This window comes from Phocoena phocoena, chromosome 10 (genome assembly GCF_963924675.1).
Source record: "Phocoena phocoena chromosome 10, mPhoPho1.1, whole genome shotgun sequence".
Classification (NCBI taxonomy): domain Eukaryota; kingdom Metazoa; phylum Chordata; class Mammalia; order Artiodactyla; family Phocoenidae; genus Phocoena; species Phocoena phocoena.
The window spans coordinates 43,726,841-43,736,083 of NC_089228.1; positions in this window are offsets into that span (position 1 = coordinate 43,726,841).

Here is a 9,243-nt window from a genome sequence, read left to right on the forward strand (position 1 = left end):
TGGAACTGAGGCTGGGAAGGCGGAAGCCTAGACTTGCAATGGCAGAGACCGTATGGGCCACCACTGGGGCACTGCGGCTAGGAAGCAGCCAGTGTTCAGAAAGGCAGCAGGGCAGAGCAGTTCTCGGGAGGCACATAAGCTGGGTCCAGTATGGAAACAGCTGGGTCCATAGAGATGGGAAACAGATGCTTGATTTATAAAGGACTATTTACAAAGGTACGGGCAAGTAGAGGCACCACAGGGACTAGTGCAGTAACCTAGTTCCCACAGCATAATGGCAAAATGAACTGCTACCACCTTTAGGCTTAAAAGGACAAAGGCAAGGAGAGGTTTCCAGAACTGGATGGAGTCTTGTACAGTAGATTACCTTGAGAGGAGCAGGGATCTTGGAGGGAGGAAGCTAGTCAAGCTGAGGCAGCTTCACAGGAAGGAATCCAGAGGATTAAATACCTGATGTGGTCCAAATAGGCAGAGCAGGCTGGAAAAGGGTTTACTCTAGAGGGGTAAACTGAAGCTCTCTGGCATCACCATAGGTAAAATTCCAAGTAATACGAGTTCACAATCAAAAATCAAAACACACATGGAACTGAGCCAGCATGGATCAGAATTAACCAAAAACATCAAACCTCAAGACCGGACCCATGAGGACTTTGGCTACAGAAATTGTAAATAAAGACTATAAAATGAGTATATTAATATATTGAAAGAAATAAAGAAAGATAGTGGGATATGATGAAGAAATACAAGGCCATGGAAAGTAGTTTGTGTGATATAAAAACCAGTAGATGTTCTGGAAATAAAAAATACAAAATGACTGAAAATATAAAAGGCAACAGATGAGTTAAGGTTAAACTCAGGAGAAGAAGATCTTGTGAACTTTAAGAAAGATCTGAAGATACTACCAGAATGCACTGCAGAAGGACAAAAGGGGAGAAAATATGAAGGAAGGTTAGGAGGCGTTGAACACAGAATGAGGAAGTGTGAGCCTGTGTCTAACAAAAGTCTCAGAAGACTGTGGTGGGCAGACTCGAAGATGGTCCAATTATCCCCCCTCCTGCTATTCACACCCTTGTGTGATCCCTTTCTCTTGAGCTGGGCAAGACCTGCAACTGGATTCTAACCATGGAATATGGATGTGGCAAAGGTGATGGGATATCATTTCTGTGAGTTTTGTCACAGTAGATCGTACTGTCTGTCTTGCTAGTAGACTCTCTCAATAAACTCTTTCCCCACAGGGTCTGATCAGGAACGGCAGCTGGTGCATCTTGGAAGCTTGTCATAGTCTATGCTTGAAAGTTCAAGGACAGAAGAAGGTGAAAATCACCTCAATTTCAAGGTGTGATGAGCAGCTCTTTCTCAGTGGGGAGGGGAGAGGACAACACAAGACATGGGTAAGATGTCCAGTGCCATCTCTAATGTTTAGCAACCACGAAACAAACAAAAGATTGAAAAGGATGAAACAGTCATACTTTGAAAGAGGGTCTGAAGAGCAGCAGGATGGGGTGCTAAGCCTGAGATTTCCAACGCCAGGTGCACACACAAACTTTCACTCTCTGGTATAAAAAACGAATCATAGCAATGAGTTGACAGCTTATTAACAGGTGGGATTCCACTCCATCCACGGGCCATTGTTAATGGCAGAGTGCCATTTTTGAGGTGTTAGCGAACCAAACTTGGGTCCCCTAGCTCCTGTGCAGTAAAGCCAATCTACTGACCCTGGGTTGTGGTGAAAGAAAGTGCAGTGTTTATCGTAAGATGCCAGACAAGGAGTCTGGGGCAGCTAGTGCTCAAAAAACCTGAACTCCATGATGGGTTTCAGGGAGGCATTTCTAAAGGCCAGGTGAGGGAGAGGGCGTTGAGGGGTATGTGATCAGCTCGTGCACAATTCTCTGATTGGCTGATGGTGAGGTAACAGGGTGGTGTCACAGGAGTTAACATTATCAATCCTCAGGCTCCAGTAAGTCTGGGGCCTACGTTTTCATGGTCATCAAAGTAGTTAACTTTTTCCATTTGGTGGTGGTTTTAGCATCGTAAAACCACTCAGGAAATGTGCAGCAAATACTGTTATCTAGGTACACCAGAGGGGAACTAAAGCAGAGGACTTGCGGGGAGGGGTCTGTCCTGGGAAGGCCCCACAGGGTCCTGCTCAGTTACAGAGAGAATATAGCTTACAAAAGCAAAATCTTCTCCCAACCCAGAAAACTTCTCCACAAAGGTAGCAGAGGAAGAAAGCCGTTTTATTATTGAATATACTATATTAAACCAGAATGTGATCGCATAACAGACAATCCGCAAAGAGATTGCAAAGATGGAAAGTAATCGCACCCCCCTACATAGCCAAGCAGATACAGCCCATTACACACACTTTCTCAAGGTGAACAATAACTAGTCCCCTAGTAAGAGGAGCAGTACCTTTTGTCACACGTAGTTGGTTCCAAATTTGCCTAAGTAATCGGGGAGACCCCTTGTGTTGGCTTTAATCAGAAGAGAAACGAACTTCTCATTGCAAATTGGAACAGAGACTACCAAAGTTAGGTTCTTATCCTCCCACAGAAACTGGGAGGTGGTTTGCATTTCAGAAAGATGGCTCCCAGGTCCTCAGGAAATGATCCTCAATTATGAGGTCATTATAAAGATTTATGTACATTTGAAAAGGACAAAGAAATTCTGAAACAAAAGGGAAGGGGAGAAAAGTCTCCTCCCTTATTTGCAACAAGGAGAGTTAACCCTCTATTTTTATTCTGTATTTGATCTTAACACCATCCAGTGTATTTTCTGTGGCCATTTTCCCCCTCATAGTTGACAACATATATGTACTTTGATTCGTTAATTCCACATTTAAGAATCCCCAGGAGATGTTGAAACATGTTTTTAAAATGTATGTTCAAGTGTACTTTTACAACATTATTTACGATAGAAAAAAATTGAAATCAACCCAAATCCCAAATTCCAAAATAAGGAGGCAGTTGAAAAAAGTTAGAGACTTCTGTATGATGAGGTATTATGCATTAAAATGGCATTTATGAGGAAGTTTTCAATGACATGAAAAAACCCCTAGGACCTAGAAGTCTGTATACACTGTGTTGTCAACTATGAGGACCTGGGAGCCATCTTTCTGAAATGTTATATGAGCTTAAAGGAGGTGGGAAGGGTAAGAGAACTAAATCCTCAACTTCCTCAACAGCAAATCAACAGAAAATAAAAGTTATGTATTGAGAAGTAGCAAGATAAGCCTACTATTTAGAAATTTTGATGGTAAATACCAGAGGGGGAGAAACAACTAAAAGTATCTTTGGTGATCTTTTTTGTAGTGGGGGGCTAGTGTGTGTGGGGGACAAGGGACAGCTGTGTTTTGTTATGAACTTTGAATACTGTTTAAATTTTTTGCATATATTATAGGGCTAAAAGCAAAAATTAAGTACAATTTTAAAATCCCCTGCCTACCACTGTTCCCCCCGACCCTAGAAAAAACATATGAACTCTTCCGTATTTCATAGGTCAGAAAGCTATTTTTATTTCTGTTCTGCTGTTTATCTGGAAATGAAACTATTTTGATGTTCTCAGTGAACCCTCTGACTCATACCTGGAGAGGTATTAGCATTTACGACCTCAGAGATTTCTACATCTCTCCTGCTCATGTGAAGGACTCTGTGGTCCTCCTCTCCCTTCTTTGAATTTCCCACCTCCTGGCAGTTATCAGGGGCTGAAGAGAAAGCCTATTCCTCACCAGATGGTGGGCAGTGTTTTGATAAGAGTGCTGAGATATGACTTAGTTATAAAGGGGTTGGTTAGGGTAGGGTTGTGATCTGTAGCAGGTTCCCTGGTGTTCCCTGAAACCTAACATTTTCACAGAGCTTTGGTGCCTGGGTTTAAGCTGATCTTGCCATTTATTAGCTCTGTGACTTTGGACAAGTTACTTAGCTGATTTAAGCTTCTGCTTCCTCATTAACAAAGTGGGAATAATAGTAGAAACCCATCCTTCTTAGAGTTTTGATGATAATTAAATGGAACACTATATGTGACCATGTATGTAGTGTACCAAGTTGGAGTGTTCAATACATTGGCTCTGATCAATATTATCTATTAGAACAATGTTGATCCTCTGCAAGTCATGCCGTTAGCCTGAATCTTACTGAAAATAATTCAGTGTGTGTGTGTGTGTGTGTGTGTGTGTGTGTATGTGTGTAATTTCCCTTGAGACTTTCTCTTTGACCCATGGGTTATTCAGAAGTGTGTTGTTTACTTTCCAAGTATTTGGAAATTTTTCTGTTATTGATTTCTAGTTAAGTTCCATTATGGTCAGAGAATACACTCTGTATGATTTAAATTCTTTTAAATTTGTTGAGGTTTATTTTATGGCCCAAGATATGGTCTCTATTAGTATTTGATCTTTGAACACTTAAAAAGAATGTGTATTCTGCTGTTGTTGGGTATTCTATAAATGTCAATTAGATCCTGTTATTCAACGGTAGAGTTGAGTTCTTCTGGATCCCGATTTTCTGCCTAGTTGCTTTACCTACTGTTGAGGGAGGGTTGTTAAAGTCCACAATATCATTGTTGCTGTGTCTTTTTCTCCTTTAGTTTATCAGGTTTTGCTTCATATATGTTTCAGCTCTGTTGACTGGTGCATACACATTTACAGATGCTATATCTTCTTAGTGGATTGACCCTTTTATCATAGCATCTGTAAATGTGTATGCACCAGTCAACAGAGCTGAAAAATATATGAAGCAAAACCTGATGGAACTAAAGGAGAAGAAGACACATCAACAATGGTAATTGTGGACTTAACAACCCTCCCTCAACAGTAGGTAAAGCAACTAGACAGAAAATCAGGATCTAGAAGAACTCAACTCTTTTGTAATAGCAGGAAGAAGATCCTAAAGAACAAGCAGCATGGTTAATAAGCAGTGGGTGCTTTTTCTGTACCCAACAGCCTAAGGCATAGCTATGAACTCCTTTTACATGTGAGAAACTTGTGTACTGGGTCACAAGGTCCCACAGGTGGAATGTGGCTGAGCTGGGATTCAAGCTCAGGTTGAGAGCACCTGAAGGCGTGATTCTTCATTCCCATCTCTTTTCTTATCCATTTGTCTCTTGCCAGTCACTCATTTCTGGTGAAACCTGTGTCCTTTCATGTCTGTCCCCTGGCAGCTGTTTCACAGCAAGGCCTTGTAAGGTGCAGGTTAGAGGGAGCCACACTGGAGCCACGCTGCCTGATTCACATTCCTGTCTGGATTAGCCAGGTGACCTCAGCAAGTTACTCAACCTCCGCTCCCTCATGTTCTTCGCTTATAAAACAGGCATAATAACGGACTTGCTTCATAGAGCTGTTAGAAAATTAAGTAAAATGATATTTGTAAAGCTCCTAGAACAATGCCTGGCACAGTCAGTATTCATTAAGTCCTTGCTGTTATTCCTTCCACAACACTACACAATCGGTCCCTTTTTCTGGAACCGTCTTTCTCCATTGTCAACCATATTCAAGATTTTTGTTTTTTACATTTATTTTGTGGCTTAGAGTGCCTCTGGCCAACTGTCACTTGTTACCAGGTATATGTGTATCAAGTTTGAGAAACGGGAATGTGTACTGGGCTGAGCAGGAAGCCTGGACTCTCACAGGTGCTTAGTAAATGATTACAATTTTGAGCTATTAGGGAAGAGGACTCCCTTTAATTCTCATAAGAGTTCTATGAGGGAAATCCATATTTGTCATTCCCATTACAAGTGAGGAATGTGAGGAAGAAAGAGGTTGAATAATTTTGCCCAAGGGCGTATGGCTAATCATAGATAGGGTTTTGAATTAGGCCATCTGGCTCCCATGTGTGTCCCCTCACCCCTGCCTTACACTACCTCCCCGGGAAATAGCCTGTGCAGAACGGACCAGAAAGTAGACGGTGTCACCCGGGTGAGGATTGTCAAGGAATGAGTGACTGGGGAGAGTGAGGAAGCTATCACAGCAGTTCCAGTAAGAGATACTGTGGATTCAGATATATTTTGAAGGTGGAAGCAACAAGACATGCTAATGGATCGGAAGTACGGGGTGAGGCAAAGAGAGGAGTTAGCGGATTATGTTTTTGGCTTGAGCAACTGGGGATGTAGATGTCATTCATCCAGAGGCAAATTCCACCAGGTTTGTGGAAGGTGAATCAAGAGTTTTATGTGGGATACATTTCACTTAGATGCATCAAATGGAACTGTTGAGTAGGCTACTACATGTACAAATCAAGTTCAAGAAAGAAATACAGGCTAGACTAGAGAAATTAATGTGGGCATGACCAGCCTGTTGATGGTATGAAAGCCATGGGAATGAGTGACTGCACCTAGTTGGGTGGACAGAGAGGAGGAGAGGTCCACGGGCTGAGCCTCCTGACACAGACTGAACTTGAGTAAGGGGTGGCAGTGTGTGAAACAGCTGTTTTGACTGATTCTAGTTTTTCAGTGAAATCAGAAGCAAGACCATTGATTGGCTGAGGATAGGGACAGAGTATTGGGGTGAAATGGTTGTTTGGGAGGCTGGGAGGCTGAGTTGATCAGGGACATTGAGTAGAATCGCCCGGCAATGAGGAAAGCCTGCTTGAGGCTTATTGTCAGGAACTAAGTGCAACTAGGCAGGAGGTAATGTGTGTTTCCACCAGGAGCTGCTGAGTGGAGCAGACAGACGGTGGGCTTAGGAGAGCTGAGGTTCAGGTGGATGAGTGTGAGAGAGAGAGATGGCGGGAGGTTCCCTGAATCAGCCTCCTTTCTGCTCCCTGAGACCTTGGTCCTATTTTCAATGCTGGTTGAGTTTTCTCTGGTACCTTACTGGTCTCTTTGCCCCCTGTGCCTCTCCCTGCCCTGCTCACCCACTTCACCCCTCCAGGCCTCAGCCATCCTCCTCCACTTCCTCTCCTGCCCCCTCCTTCAGTTTCTCATCCTGAGGAAATCGAGCCCACAAGCCAGCTCAACCAGAGCAACTGGAACCAGCCCTTCAGAAGGACTCAGTAATAGTGACTTTCTCTATTTAACAAAGATTCCTACCTGCATGCCAACACCAGGGCTGTTTCTCTTAGAATGCATGCTCATTGAAGTCAGAGGAAGCAGCTTGTCCACCCATCAACAAATGTGGCCCAAGGCATACTCGTTGTTAGGTCCATTGTGAGATGTGAAGGTGGTCTCTGAGCCGTTCCCTCTGCCGTCCTCCTTAAGGAGCTTGGTGGCCGGCGGCAGAGACTGACCCAGGTGGAAAGGACTGCAGTGGACATTGGGATGTGCCCCTGGTCTCCCTTCAGACTGAAGGACTTATTCCTCCAGCTTCTGGGAGTGCTGCGGGCAGGTGGTCCCCTGCTGTCAGCCATCTCAGGAATTGTTTTGGTTGAAGAAAGCCCCCTAGCCAAAGGTCTAGCCTGCATCAAATGACTGATCTACACCAGGTTATAAAGACCCAACTTTCTCAACCCAAATTCGAGGCATCTCAGAAGGGTCATTCTGTTAGACCCAAACGGTCTACGAGGGATTCCAACTCGCCCAAGAACCGCCAAGAGTCGAGAGCCGCTGCAACACGCAAGAGGTTTATTAGGAGCCGATGCACCGGGGTTCCCTGGAACTCACGCAGGAGGCCGATGGGGAACCCCTAAAAGCGGAATCACATACTTTTTATAGGTTTATTTACTCATAGGGCGGGTATATTCTCACAATGATTGGGTAAATGTGGTGACTTTTGAATTCATTGGCTTAGGAACTTTTGTCCCACCTTCTGGCCGTTATAGTTGTCTGTTCATTGTGGCGGTTAGGGCGTATACCTGTTACGGGCAACTGGAAAATTACCCGCTGTCTGGCAAGTCCCCGTCAACTGAAAAACTCCAAGAATTGGTTTTGATAGGGAGAAGGAGTGGCGCACGATAGGGAGAAGAATTGGTTTCGATAGGGAGAAGGAGTGGCGCACGATAGGGAGAAGAATTGGTTTACGGGAACAAGTGAGGGGGTGGAAAGTCCCTAAAGGCCCCACAATTCCAGTTTCAGAGCTCCCTGGGAGGGTGAGCTGAGGCCTTCAGAGCTTCACCTCTCTGTCTCCCCAGTTCTTGCCTCCCTCTACTCCCTCTCACAGATGTTGACCCCTTAATCAACTCCCTGCACCCTCATCTCCCTCTCAGAGTCTGCTTCTGGAGAGCTCAACTTGCAACATTTGGTTCCGGGAGTGACCCAAGAAAGCAGCCACTAAGATGGAATTGGTTTTCTTGGTGTAGCAGTAACACCACACCAGGACTCTAAAATAATCCCTTCCCTGAATTCCTCATTTTCTACAAAATCATAATCGCATGTGTCACCCTCTGGGCCCAAAGCCCACGTCCTTCCTCTAGTGTAAATTGTACCCACACTTTCTCCTCTGCTCCTCCAGTCTCCAGACCACAGCCCTGTTTCATGGGTAGGCATGACGACACGGGGGTTTGTGCCTACTTCTGTCATGCTGGCATCTTGTGTTCTGGGCTGAGAGGTCAGAACTCAGGGCTTCCAGAGCAACTGGAAGCTGTGGGAGCAGGAATGCCAGGAAGGAGGGAGCTAAAGGCAGAGGCACTGAAATCTATGTGAAAACTCCCCTCCTGGTCTCAGCCCATCTCTCCTCTATGGGCTTCTTTCTTTCTTTTCTTTAATCTTTGTATCATTTAATGTTATGAAAATTCATCAGGATCAATAAGAATAGAGGTACAATATCGTTTTGAATGTCCATGTATTCCATTGTATGGATATACTATAATTTAACTAATCCTCTACTGTTGGGCATTTGGAGTGTTTCCATTTGCTGTTAAGGTTAATTTTTGTGTATGTGGGCTTATTTCTTAAAACTGAAGGAAGACCATTTATGATGTAATTCTGTTCCCAGTGGGAAGCAGGGCTCCAGTGTTGCCAGGACTATCCCATCTGTTGGGTTTGTTTGTGCTGCTGGCAGCATGACAGGCTCAGGGCCACAGGGGAAGGGAGGGCTGCCGCCAGGGGGGAGGCAGTTTATGATCAGGGAGACTGATGCCTAAAGGCAGGATTGACTAAGATACCCAATCCTGTGAACTTCACTCCCACCACCTCAGTGGTAGATGAGGTGACAGTTGATAAGGAGACACGGGAAATGGTCTTGGGTTCCCAAGAAGCAGACCTGAGACAAGGACTAGGGTGTAGGTAGTTTATTGGGAGGTGGTTCTGATTTTGGTGGTGAAAAGCTGGGAGAAGGACCTCGGTTCTTGTCTTCTTTGAAGAAAGAATTCAGCAAAG